General features: G+C 43.2%; 1 protein-coding gene across 2 annotated transcripts in view; it reads right to left on the reverse strand.

Annotated features, from left to right (window-relative positions):
• Positions 1-14,030, reverse strand: part of KDM4B (lysine demethylase 4B) — a 566,075-nt gene that overhangs the window by 90,720 nt on the left and 461,325 nt on the right. The window lies entirely within an intron of this gene.

The raw sequence follows: 14,030 nt of genomic DNA on the forward strand, positions 1-14,030 counted from the left end.
CTCAGATGGGCCCGGACATGTACTGGCTTAAGCAGGGGGACACGTCTGGTACTGCAGGATCTGAGTCCCTGGATTTGTTTCAACATTTTGTCTCTCATAGTTGAGGTATACCTATGACGACAATTACAGGCCTCTCTCATCTTTTTAAGTGAGACAACTTGCACAATTGGTGGCTGACTAAATACTTTTTTGCCCCACTGTATGTGCCATGTACAAAAAGAATGTGGATGTCAAACTGAATATACTGTCGACTTTGTCAATCATACTATTTTCATGCATATGTCACCAAAGCTTATGCCCTGTAAATGTGTACTCTTCTCAAATAAACAAACACGTTATTTGTAAAAAAAAAAACAAACCTCTTTTCTTCCAATTTTAATGAGTGGCCACATGTCTTGTTAAACTCCCTTCCGCAAAAAAGTTTTATCCCTATTGTGGGGTCACCATTATGGCATTTGTAAATGGAAATCATATCCCCTCTCAAGTGTCTCTTCTCCAGAGAGCAGTTCAGTGCTTGCAACCTTTCTTCATAACTAATGTCCTCCAGACCCTTTATTAGGTTTGTTGCCCTTCTTTGTACTTGCTCCATTTCCAGTACATCCTTCCTGAGGACTGGTGTCCAGAACTGGACAGCATACTCCAGGTGCGGCCGGACCAGAGTCTTGTAGAGTGGGAGAATAATCGTGTTAATCCCTTTTTAATGCATGCCAATATTATGTTTGCTTTGTTAGCAGCAGCTAGTGTATAGATTTCCTTCAAATTTTTGCCACCCAAATGCATTATTTTACATTTTTCTACATTAAACCTTATTTGCCATGTAGTTGCGCGCCCCCCCCCCCCCCCATTAATTTGTCCAGATCTTCTTGCAAGATTTCCATATCCTGCAGAGAAGTTATTGCCCTGCTTAGCTTAGTATCGTCTGCAAACGGAGATTGAACTGTTTATCCTCCAGGTCGTTTATTAATAAATAGGATTGATCCAAGCACAGAACCCCGTGGGACCCCACTACCCACCCCTGACCATTCCGAGTATTCCCCATTTACCACCACCCTCTGAAATCGCCCTTGTAGCCAGGTTTCAATCCATGTACTCACCCCCTATGGTTCATGCCAACGGACCTTTTTTTGTACAGTGAACATTTATGGGGAACTGTGCCAAATGCTTTTGCAAAATCCAGATACACCACATCTACGGGCCTTCCTTTATCTAGATGGCAATTCACTCCCTCATAGAAGGTTAACAGATTGTTTAGCAAGAACGATTCTTCATGAATCCATGCTGATTACTGCTAATGATACCGTTTTCATTACTAAAATATTTTTTGGTTATTTCTGCCTATTGGCTCCCTCTGGTGGTTGATGAAGGAAACTACAGCTTCCAAATTTGTTAAACCAGCTTTTCATGCGTTTCTAGATCTCTAGATTGGCACCTTGGTTCTTCTATGACACACTGATATCCTTAATATTTGACAGTCTGGAGGCCCTGCTGTGTTCGCATACTGACCTGAAATCTATTTCGGGTGAATACGCTGTACACAGACAATTACAAATTCCTGAAGAAGCTATTTATCATAGCGAAACAGGTCGAGAAATACGTTTTTGTACAGTAGATATATCGATATTTTGGTCTGATCATTATATATTCTTTTATCTCGCAGGCTATTATATCTTTAACATGTGTATTTAATAAAATGTGTTATTTTTTATTATATATGAAATAGTTGTTTATTTCTTTAGGCCCGTTTAAAGTCCCCTTTTCCCAAGTTTTTTTCAATTATTTGGGATGTGGTGCCTTGCTCCACCTATCCTTGGCTGACTCTCCTAATTTCTATAACAGTGGAGGAGTTTAAATTGTTTTTTGGCCTTACGATCAACATGGGGCTTACAAAAAAAGAAAAACGAATTGGATGCTTATTGGTCTCCCAACCCTCTCCATCACATGCCAATTTTTTCAGCTGTCATGTCCAGGTCATGATTACGCGCTTCCTTAATTTCACGGTGCTCTCCCCGAGATCATCCCAAGTATAGTAAATTACATAAAATTCGTCCCCTAATTACATAGTTACATAGTAGGTGAGGTTGAAAAAAGACACAAGTCCATCAAGTCCAACCTATGTGTGTGATTATGTGATTTAGGTTTGCTGAACTTTATGTCCCTGACCAGAACATTTGACTGAATGAATCCCTGGTCCATTTCACTAGACGGCTGGGATTCAAGCACTACATTCCCAGTAAGAGGGCCAGGGTAGGTATTGAAGTTCAACAAGATCTGTGAAATAGACAATGGATATGTGCATGCCTTCCACGTGTACAAAGGCAGAGACTCCCAGCTCCAGCTCCCCGAGTGCCCAACGTACATCGGAACAAGCAAAAAAATTGTCTGGGAGCTGGCATTCCCACTTTTCCAAAAGGGGTATCACATCTACATGGACATTATACCAGTTTGCCCCTTTTCTGCCACCTGTACTGTGAGTAAACTTTGGCCTGCGGTACAAAAATAACAAACAAGAAGGGCTTTCCACAACGTCTAGTCACCACAATGCTACAAAGAGGGGTATCAGCAAGTCTGAGGTATGAGAAAGTGCTGGCTGTGAAGGGGAGGGATAGGAGAGATGTATACGCCCTTGTCCACCATGCACGATGACAACTCAATGGAACTCCATGGAAGACACGGTCCCTTTCAAAAGCCTGGGTGTATCCACAATTACAATCAGTTCATGGGGGAGCAGGGGGGGGGATTTAAACAATCAAATTCTACAGCCCTATTTATCAAAACGAAAGTCCCTCTTCTGGTATAAAAAAAGCTGCAATTTACTTTTTCCCATTTGGCCATTCTTAATGCATACGTCACCTATCAAAAATCAACAGACAGACCCAACACCTTCCTCAAATTTATTGCCAAAATTGTCAATGCCTTGGTCTACCAGCAAGGATCCCCCCCAGAAAGCATTCACTCCGGCTGGGTCAGCAGACTTCATGAGCGCCATTTCCCTGAGAATATTCCACCATCAGAAACCGTAAGACACCAAAAAAATGTTCAGTGTGCGGTGGAGTTAGGACAGACACCAGTTTCCATTGTCCCCAATATCCCTCCCAACCAGCCCTTTGCATTGGAGAATGCTTCAGATTTTCTCATATGTCTCTAAAATATTAGCCCATATGTCTAACAGTATAATAAAAGGTAAGTTTAGCGCAAAAAGGCTCAATAAAACATCAATAAAGAAAAAGTCCAATAATAAAATCCAATAAAAGGAGGTGAACTAAAAGTCTCAGACAGCATCAGCAGAAAATATCCACGTGATGAAGGAAAGGATCCAGAAATATCTAGTGACAATCCCAGCACCTCCAGAGCACTCGCTTCGCTCACCTCAAAATGTGGACCCCTGAGCTAACAGGTGGTCAACAACGCATGGGTGAAGTACATCCGGAGCTGGTTCCCAAGATCTCCAAATGATTCTTCCAGGGATGTATAAGGTAAGAAAAAGCAAATCTAAGTGCTCACTGTATATAAATCAAAGCTTTATTTTATAAAAGTAACTCCTACTCGCATATTAGCTCAAACTAAAGCCCGTATCCAGAGCAGGGAGTATAAAACAGACTTCAGGCTGACGGCGGGTGACGTCAGAACGTAGCTCCCCCCATAGGCAATACATTCACCAGAACTTCGTCAGCGGGGTGGAGCCACAAATGTCACCCGTCCATTGTCATGGAAACATATCAAGCCGGAAGTGGCAATACCGAAACCCCAGTGAAGATATTGCAATACTGTTGGCGCTACAAGTGTCAGACAGAGAAGACCAAAAAAAACTTACTCTTGTTACAGAGAAGATAAAAAATAATTAAAATCCCCCATATAGTAATCCAATTGCTGGAAAGAATAATAGGTCAAACACTGACCCCTACTGTCCCATAAGAAATTTTCTAAAAGAATGCTAAACATTCCACGCACCCACTGCCATCCTGTAGCAATAAAATACATAAAATCACATACATACAAAAGATACACTAACATGTCAGATGTTTTACAAAGTAAAATCTAAATATAAAAGATTACCTGTCAGAAATAAAACAATTCAAATCAAAATCTATGTTTAACCCTTCAGGTGCTAATTCCTTTGCCTCAAAAATCCAAAAGGATTCTCTCTGGCTAAGGCGGCGGTTATAATTACCCCCCTCCCCCTTAAATCCTTTCAAGACCCCAGAACTTGAGACCTCCTATCATGGCAAACTAAAGTGTTTCAAGAAGCTATGGGATCTTAATCCCTTATTATTATTATGTACGTGTTCCCCAATACGTACACTAAGGGGCCTGGAAGTCCTACTTATATATTGGAGTCCACAATTGCACTCCAACATATATACGACCCCCTGTATACTACACGTAATCACATTTTTTATCTGGTATCTTATTAGAGGAGGTGGATATAAACTCCTTTTGTTTTTTTAATATTACACTTACATTGCTTACATGCTGGACACCTACCACAAGCATAGAAGCCACTGAAAAAACCCTAATTTCCCTAATAGGTGGATCAATAACTCTGGGAGCAGCAACATCTCTCAAAGTCGGAGCTTGTCTATAGATAAGTTTAGTGGTGATCAGCAAATATTTTTAGAAAAGTGAAATTAACCAATTTTTGGGAGATCGTAACACATACCAAATATTAAAGAGTGATCCCATTTTTAAATTTAAAGGATGAGTTATCTTTATTGGTGAAGAAAGGTTTGAGGTGTAAGTTTCTCACCAAAAAGGAGGCTAATTATCTAGATCCAAGTGCGTGCAGGACATAGATTATATACTGTCTACCAAAAATTCACAAAGATGCTCAGTCTCTACCCGGGAGACCGATTGTGAATGGTATTGAATCGGTGTCTGCTCATCTTGGACAATACATAGATTTTTTTCTTAAACCTTTGGTTTCTAACACTACAGCCTTCCTTAGAGATACCAAGCATATTAAACAGATCATGGAGGGACTTCCCTGTACTATTTTAGTTACGGCTCCCTATATCTTATTATAGGACATCGGGAAGCTATAACATCGGTTAGATGGGCCTTCGACAAATCGGTTCTTACTAACATAAAAAAAGTTTTTACTTCAATGTTCGGCTCACCAAAATCTACTTTTGGTATGATAGACAATTCTTCCTCCAAATTATGGGTGTTGCCACGGGGGCCAGATTTGCCCTCAGGGTGGCAAATTTATGGCCCTATGGGTGGAGGAAACTGTCTTACATATTCGTCCCAGTCAATTAGTATGTTACAAACGGTACATAGACGACCTGATTATGATTTGGGATGGTGATTTACCTAGCCTTGAAGCATTTATGCTCAAGTTGAATAACAACAACAAAAATATTTCCCTTTCGTGTTACATCGATACACAGCGTATGGGGTTTCTTGATTTGGAAATATTTAAAGTGGAGGGCCACCCTAAAATAAAAAATTGCATCAAAAATCTTAAAAAAAAAACATTTGAAAGAAAAAAAAAAAATGTAACTTACCTGAAACCCTTGTTGCTAGGCGGTCTTCCTAATCTGCCTCTTCCTATTCCATGGCGCTTCCCCCTCTTCGGCGAGCGGCCCTGTTGTGTGTCCCAGAAAACCACGGGGCCATTCACAAAGCGCCGCGCGACTCGCGCATGCGCAGTAGGAAACGGGCAGTGAAGCCACAAGGCCTGTTTGCCTTCGTTAAGATGGAGGCGCCGGCGGCCGATCCGATGGTCGGATTGGCCTCGGGGGGCCGACATCGCGGGCTCGCTGGACAGGTAAGTGTCCTTATTAAAAGTCAGCAGCTACAGTGTTTGTAGCTGCTGACTTTAAAAAAAAAAAAAATATTGCGGCCGGAACCCCCCTTTAAGGAGGGAGACCATTATAAAACACGTAATTATTTCAAACCAACAGACAGGAAGGTTACATCCCACTTGATAGTTGCCATCATATTACATGGCTGTGCAACATTCCTAGGGGTCAATTTATTCGCCTGAGGCAAAATTGCTCCTTGGAATCAGATTATCAGGTTCAGTCACAAGTTCTTGCAAATAGATTTTTGCAAAAGGGGTTATCAAAAAAGATCAGGTTAATAAGACCTGTTGAGAGGGAAAAGAAAGATAGTCTTGACAATTATTGGTTTCTGATTCCAATGTTCGTAAAGACATTAAACATGAATACAAAATTGTTCTTGACTACAATGTTCAGTTTAAACAATTTGAGAAAATGGTTTTTGGGATGTCCTGAGAGGGTGTTGGTTGCTGATCTCCCCAAGCATCCCCAATTTATCTATAGGCGAGCTCCTACTTTGAGAGACGTTAACCACTTGCCGACCGCCGCATGTACATATACGTCCTAACTTTGGCGGCGAATATCGTTGTTATGGCAGCATCTAGCTGCCATAACCCCGGTATCCCCATTTTCGGCCGGCTAAAGATAAAAGTGGTCTCCGCAGCAGGTTCGCCGCGAGATCACTTTTATCGGTGGAGGGAGAGGGGGCCCCCCTCCCGCCACGATCCGGTGCCCTCCGCCGCTTACCGGAGCCGTCGGCAGCAGAGGAGGCGATCGCGTCCTTTCCCTAGCTGTGCATGGAGACAAGTGAGGGGAAGATGGCACCCACCCCGCCTCCATGACACTGCAGGGCGGAAGCGACGTCAAAACGTCACTTTCACCCATACGTCTTAAAGGTACATTTTTTCAATGTCATTTTTTTAAATGACTTTTTTTTTTTTAAAATTGCATTTTAGTGTAAATATGAGATCTGAGATCTTTTTGACCCCAGATCACATATTTAAGAGGACCTGTCATGCTTTTTTTCTATTACAAGGGTTGTTTACATTCCTTGTAATATGAATAAAAGTGGCACATTTTTTTTTTTTTAAACCGTGTAAAAATAAATAAAATCATGTAAAACGAGCTCGCGCGCAGAAGCAAACGCATACGTGAGTAGCGCCCGCATATTTTTCACATATATGGTGGTCAAACCACACGTGAGGTATCGCCGCGATCGTTAGAGTGAGAGCAATAATTGTAGCCCTAGACCTCCTCTGTAACACAAAACATGCCACCTGTAGAATTTTTTAAACGTCGCCTATGGAGATTTTTGATGGTAAAAGTTTGATGCCGGTCCACGAGCGGGCGCAATTTTGAAGCGTGACATGTTGGGTATCAATTTACTTAGCGTAACATTATCTTTCACAAAATAAAAAAAATTGGGCTAACTTTACTGTTGTCTTATTTTTTTATTCAAAAGAGTGAATTTTTTTCCCAAAAAAAAGCGCACTTGTAAGACCTCTGCGCAAATACGGTGTGAAAAAAAGTATTGCAATGACCGCCATTTTATTCTCTAGGGTATTAGAAAAAAAAAAACAATATATAATGTTTGGAGGTTCTAAGTAATTTTCTAGCAAAAAAAACTGTTTTAAACATGTAAACACCTAAATTCCAAAATGAGGCTGGTCTTTAAGTGGTTAATGCTCCCGAAGTTATTGACCCATTAGGGAAAATAGGATTTTTTCATTCCTTTCTGGCTTCTATGCTTGTGGAAGGTGTCCAGCATAAGTAAGCAATGTAAGTGTAATATTAAAAAAATGAAAGTTTATATCCACTAATAAAAGATACCAGATAAAAAAATTTGATTACATGTAGCACACAGGGGGTTGTATATATGTTGGAGTGCATTTGTGGACTCCAATATATAGGTAGGACTTCCAGGCCCCTTAGTGTACGTATTGGGGAACACGTAAATAATATTAAAAAGGGATTAAGATCTCATAGCGTCTCGAAACACTTTCGCGTTTGCCATGACAGGGATCCTAAAGGTCTTAACTTCTGGGTCTTCAAAGGGTTGATCGATATTGGAGGGGGGTAATTATATCAGCCGCCTTAGCCAGAGAGAATACTTTTGGATTTTTAAGGCAAAGGTATTAGCACCTGAAGGGTTAAACATAGATTTCGATTTGAATTGTTTTATTTCTGACAGGTAATCTTTTATATTTAGATTTTACTTTGTAATACATTTGACATATACATATGTTCGTGTATCTTTTGTATGTATGTGATTTATGCATTTTATTGCTACAGGATGGCAGCAGGTACGTGGAATGTTTGGTATTCTTTTAGAAAATATTTATTTTCTTATGGGACAGTAGGGGTTAGTGTTTGACCTATTATTCTTTCCGGTGATTGGATTAATATAGGGGGGATCTCATTTTTTTTATCTTCTCTGTAACAAGAGTAAGTTCTTTTTTTTTTTTTTTTCCATGAAGATTTTATGCAATATAAAGAGGTAGACATACAAATAAAACACAGGAACACATGTCAGCATAAGATTAGGACAAAAAAATAGTACCATTTGAAAGATACAAATAGAAAGTGTAGCTTGGAGGGCAATGGCCAGGAACCAAATGAGTAAACCCAAAGATTAGCGTCTGAGGGCAGAGGGTCCTGTTATCAAATTTCACCTCCCCCCTATTCCCCCCCCTTGACCTCAACAAGGGGAGGAAAGGCATCATTAAATCGTTCCTGGTCCGAAACTAAAACGTGATCTGACTTAATAAGGCTTACAAGGTACTAAAATAGGGGTGTCAAATAGTAGGTCATAGTGTCAGAGTTCGACTGGTTCAATGAGTGAGCTGAAGGCACAGAGTTGGAGTCAAGTACTCCCAAGATAAGAAAAGAAACGGAGCTGAAGAGAGAAAGGAGATAGTGAGGAAGGGGGAGGAAAAGGAAGGGATCTAGTGAAAGAGGGAGGGAGGGAGGGAGTTCCGGGAGTAAGGATGGGGATAGAGGGAAAAGGGGGGGAGCAACCGAGGTTCTGCACCCCCCACCCGCCCAGCTGCTGAAGGCAGCCAGTGGCTCATCTCAGAGGTCAAGAAGTAAACCTATTGGGTATACTGGCGATATTTATCAGTGGTTGTAAAATGAATCCAGCAGGCCCATATACTTGAGAATTTGTGCATTCTATCTTGCGAGATATGGATCAGTTCCTCCATATCCTTTATTTTGGAAATTCTCACAAACCATTCCCTGATCGTTGGAGTGCATGTGGAGCGCCAATGTTTGGGAATACAAAGTCTGGCTGCATTGACCATATGCATGGCTAAGGATTTGTGATATTCCTTTTTGGATAGGGAGGTGTGATGAAGGAGGAACTGGGCCAGGGTGAAGTCAAGATTAAACTTAGTGATATGTGTGATGAGGCTATGAACTTCTCTCCACACATGAAGCATAGTACCCACCTCTATCCCACATCGCCAGGTGTCGGGGATGTCCGAAGAAAATTTGTGGAGACGTGAGGGGGTTCTATACCATCTAGTAATCACCTTATAGCCATTTTCCTGAATCGCCACATTTAGCGAGCCCTTATGAGCGTAGTCATGGATTGTACTCAGTCGTCTAGTTGTAAGATGTGTTTGTAAGTCTCTGTTCCAGGACTCTTATGAGGGAACTAGAGTTTGGATTAGGTTCTCCGAGAGGAGTGTGTATATAAGGGAGATCAAGTGTCTTTGCGGAGACCTGCGATGGCAGAGGGACTCAAAGGGCGTGAGGGGTCTCGTCCAGCATGTTAGATGAGCCTGAGTTTTTAGGAAGTGTCGGATTTGCCTGTAGATCCAGAAGGGGAACAAAGCCATTTTAGTGGTCATTGTGAGTTTGTCTAAGGGGATGGGTTTTCTGTCTGAGTAAAACTGGAGGGCTAGTACATCCTCAAAAGGCCAATCTTGTTGGAGGGAAGTCAGCATTCCCTCTTAACGTGGTTAAAGGACCCGGGATAGAGGCCAGAGACCCTCCTTGTATGGCCTTACTGATTGCTAAATGAGAGGGGTGAATCAATAGAGATTGTGGCCAACTTTTTTGAGGTAGTCAAGGGAGAAGAAGATGTAAGGGTCGAGATGAAAAGTCTTTTTCAAGGGATACCCCTTCCTTTTTTAAAGGAGTGGATATTCCAGTGTGCGATCCTTGTGAGGTGGCAAGCAGTATAGTATTTATACAAGTCAGGCAAACCGATACCTCCTCTAGACTTGGGTAAGGTGAGGCGTGAGTACTTGATGCGGGGAGGGGAGTCTCTCCATATGAATGTACAGCAAGCTTTTCGGTAGGTACAGAAAAAGCTTGGTGGCAAGAGAATCTGGACCGCTTGAATCAGATATAATAAAGCGTGGTAGGATATTCATCTCAATCAGGGCAGAGCGTCCAAACCAAGATACGTTTAAACCCGCCCAATCCCTGAGATGTTTTTGTGCATTTGGAAGGGCAGTGTGATGGTTCATGGAGTAGAGTTCTGATAAATTAGCGGGGATTTTAATGCCAAGGTAGGTGATTGCGGTCTTCTCCCAGTGGAAAGGGAAAAACTCCTGGCAGTGGGCTACCTCCTGGGCAGGAAGGGTGATATTAAAGGCATGTGATTTTGTGTGATTAATTTTGAGGTTTGAGATTTTGCCGAAAAGTGATAGGTCCTTGAGGAGATTTGGTAAAGAAGTTCGAGGTGATCTTAAAGTGAGTAAAATGTCGTTGGCAAAGGCCACGAACTTAAACTCTCTCTTTCTCACGATCACCCCCTGGATATCTGGGTTAAGTCTAATCTTGTTAAGGGGTTCCAGGGTCAGTATATAAATTAAGCGTGAGAGTGGGCATCCTTGGCGTGTGCCATTGCTAATAAGATAGGCGTCCGACAGGTGGCCATTGATCTTTACAGCTGCAGAGGGGCCAGAGTACAGGGCCATAATAGATGAGAGCATGCGACTCTCCAGACCAATGGCCCGGAGAGCCTCCCGCATGTAGTCCCAGGCCACCCTATCGAACACCTTCTCAGCGTCGAGTGAAAGAAGCCTTGTGTTTTGGATAGGGAAAGAAAATGGTGAAGGTTAAGCGTGCGGATGGTGTTATCCCTAGCTTCACCGCCAGGGACAAAACCCACTTGGTCTAGGGAGATCAGGTCGGGCAGCAGGGGAAGTAATCTGTTTGCTAAGCGAGTAAGTTCTTTTATCCTTTTCTGTCTGATGTTTGTAGCGCCGACAGAATCGCAATATCTTCGCTGGGGTTGCGATATTGCTGCTTACTTCCGGCTTGATACGTTTCCATGACAATGGGCTGTGCTCTTAAGAGGACGGGTGACATTTGTGGCTCCACCCCGCTGACGAAATTCTGGTGAAAGTAACGCATACAGGGGGGAGCTACGTCATCTGTTTTGTCTGTTTTATATTTACTGCTCTGAATACGTGCTTTAGTTCGAGCCAATATGCGAGGAGTTCCTCTTATAAAAATAAAGCTTTGGATTTATATCCGAAGCGAGTGCTCTGGAGGTAGAGAGATTGTCGCGTGGATATTTTCTGCTGATGCTGTCTGGGACTTTTAGTTCACCTCCTTTTATTGGATTTTAATATTGGACTTTTTCTTTATTGAGGTTTTATTGAGCCTTTTTGCACTGCACTTACCTTTCATTTTACTGATTTCTGAGATTATGTGAAGATCTTTTTAGTGTTCAGCTGCATTTATTTAAATACTTTGTTCTCTTGCACTGATTGTACCTTTTATATTCATTAACAGCCTGCCAATTCCCTGTTTTCAATATCTGTGTAGATTATTTGGTGCTGCCTTAACCAAGAGTCGATTGCGATGGGGCTCGATTAAGTACTGAGGGGGAGGGGGGGTGGGGGGTGCTGGACAGAATGCATGAAGGTAAAAAAAAATAACTTGAGCCGTTAGAACTCCACAAGCCACCCAGATAACCATAACACAAAAGCCCTCAGCCAGATTAGAAATAGATACAAGCTCTCAACAACTGCTCTTATAGTAGTGGGTTTGTTAAAGCTCTTCAGACATATTGGCCACTTGCAAAGGGCTGAAAAGTTTAATCATACAAACATAAACTGGAGTCTCTCATGAGCTGAAAAACAGAATTTTTTTTGTTGCTCCCTTTCTCTGGGTTCATTGACAGACATAGCGTCTTCTATTCTTGACCATATCACTACCTACAGGGCGAAGGACACTAGGCAGAAAAAAGAAACTCGACATCGCCTATGTGCAGTCCCTCTCTACATAGCAAAAAAAAAATATCTAGTTTTCTCGTTCGGTTATTGACGGACACAGCGACTTCTATTCTCGAACACAGGGACACCCCAAAAATTGAAGGGTGGGAGAAAAAACAAAGGCCAACAGGAGTTCAACATGAAAAACAAGAATCTAACCAGAACCCACACCCCCAGGAGGGAACAGAACCTCAAATAACCACCTGCAAAACACGCATCTATCCAGCAATGTTGTAGGATTGTCTCGGCTGCCCCGGGACTCCCCTCCTCATTGGCTGAGACAGCAGCACATTGCCATTGGCTCCTGCCAAAGTCAGCCAGCCAATGAGAAGAGAAAGGGGGCGGGGCCAGGCCTCAGCTACGTCTCTGAATAGATACACGGAGCTGCAGCATAGCTCCGGTGCCTCCATAGCAAGCTGCTTGCTGTGGGGGCACTCTTCAGGAGAGAAAGGCCAGGAGAGCCGAAGAGATCTAAGAAGAGGAGGATCTGGGCTGCCCTGTGGAAATCCATGGCACAAAGCAGATAATTATAAAATGTTATGTTTTACGAAAAAAAAAAAATAAACTTTACAATCATTTTAAGGTCCTGCGCCAGCTGGTCAGCCAATTCCACGTAGGCCGGGGGAACTTGCTCCCCACCCAGGCTGTGGCGAAGGAGTTTGGTCCATACCTTAAAGGTCTGAGAAATCAGGGCAGTGGCTAAAACGGCTGAAGAGCCGAGCCGGCAAGAGAGTACATTGCGTGTGTGACTGATGCCGCCTTCCTGTTCGCCAGGTCCTTAAAGGACGGAGAATCCTCCACCAGTATCAGAGTGGCCTTATTCGGAGTGGATAGGATGGTCCATGATAGGCAGCGTGGTTTACTTTTTCAGAAGAGATTCTTTGAAGGGATAACATTTTGGGACCACAGGGGGTCTCTTAAGACGTTCCCAATCTTTGTATACAAATTTGTCAACGTAAGGAAGTTAAGGGAACACCTTTGCCATGCAAGGTGGCTTGTGCGTACCAAAGGGGACAGACACATCCGCGGTTGCCCAACAGGCCTCCTCCATCTTTAGGGTTTCTTGCACTGATGTGATAAGTGCATTTACCAGTGCCTTTTCATGCGCAAAAGCAGCTGCTGAGAACGAGCTGGACCATGTCTGCAGTGCGGAGTCAGACTCATAATCTGATGAGGCCTAAGAAACAGGAGAGGGCGGGGGTCGCTTCTTGCTCACCTTACGCCCTAATGCCACCCCCCCACCTGGGAAACAAATGACTCCATGACCGCCGTCAGCGTGTCAATGAGAAGAGAGGACCCAGAGGGACCCACCGCCTCAAGGAGGATTTAGGTTGGGTGACTTGATCCTGAGACGCCATCTCTAAAAGGGACCCACAAAGAAGGCACCATCAGGGAAGCCCACTAGGCGCAAGGAAACCCCCAAAGGACCAAGCACACCAGGCCAGCAGAGAGGAGGAATACCCCACCAAGACTCACCACACCAAGCACCAGCAGAGAGGCCAGAAGTCTCACAGAAGGAGAGGCAGACTGAAGAGCTACATAAAGCAAAAAAAAAAATGGGTGTCATATCCCGCCCACCAAAGCCCTGTGAACATGGAGCCAGACACCAAGAAAATGGCCGCTGCTAGGCTCACAGAGCAGCTGCTAGAGAAGGAAACAGTGCCAGAATCCAAAGATATGGCTGCCATAGCGCCCCCCTTTAAAGCCCAAGTACAATAGGCCCATAGAAATACACAGGGGTGCTGCCAGGCTACAAGAAAATGGTCACCGCTTGTGGCAGCAAGACTATACGGAAATTGTATGCCAGAGAAAAAACAAGTGAAAAAAGCCTCAACCCCTACACAGAAGAACAGGCCAAGCCACTAGCCTTCAGCGCAGGAAGGGGATAAATGAGGCCCGCAGCCCATCAGATACTGCACGGCAGAAAAAAAAAAGGTCATAGTGGGGGAAATCGGAGAAGGGACACAACCAGTAGAGACAAGGGGTCAGACAGGAAGGCAGGGAACCATCCCAA

Source organism: Aquarana catesbeiana, linkage group LG01 (genome assembly GCF_042186555.1).
Source record: "Aquarana catesbeiana isolate 2022-GZ linkage group LG01, ASM4218655v1, whole genome shotgun sequence".
Taxonomy (NCBI): Eukaryota; Metazoa; Chordata; class Amphibia; order Anura; family Ranidae; genus Aquarana; species Aquarana catesbeiana.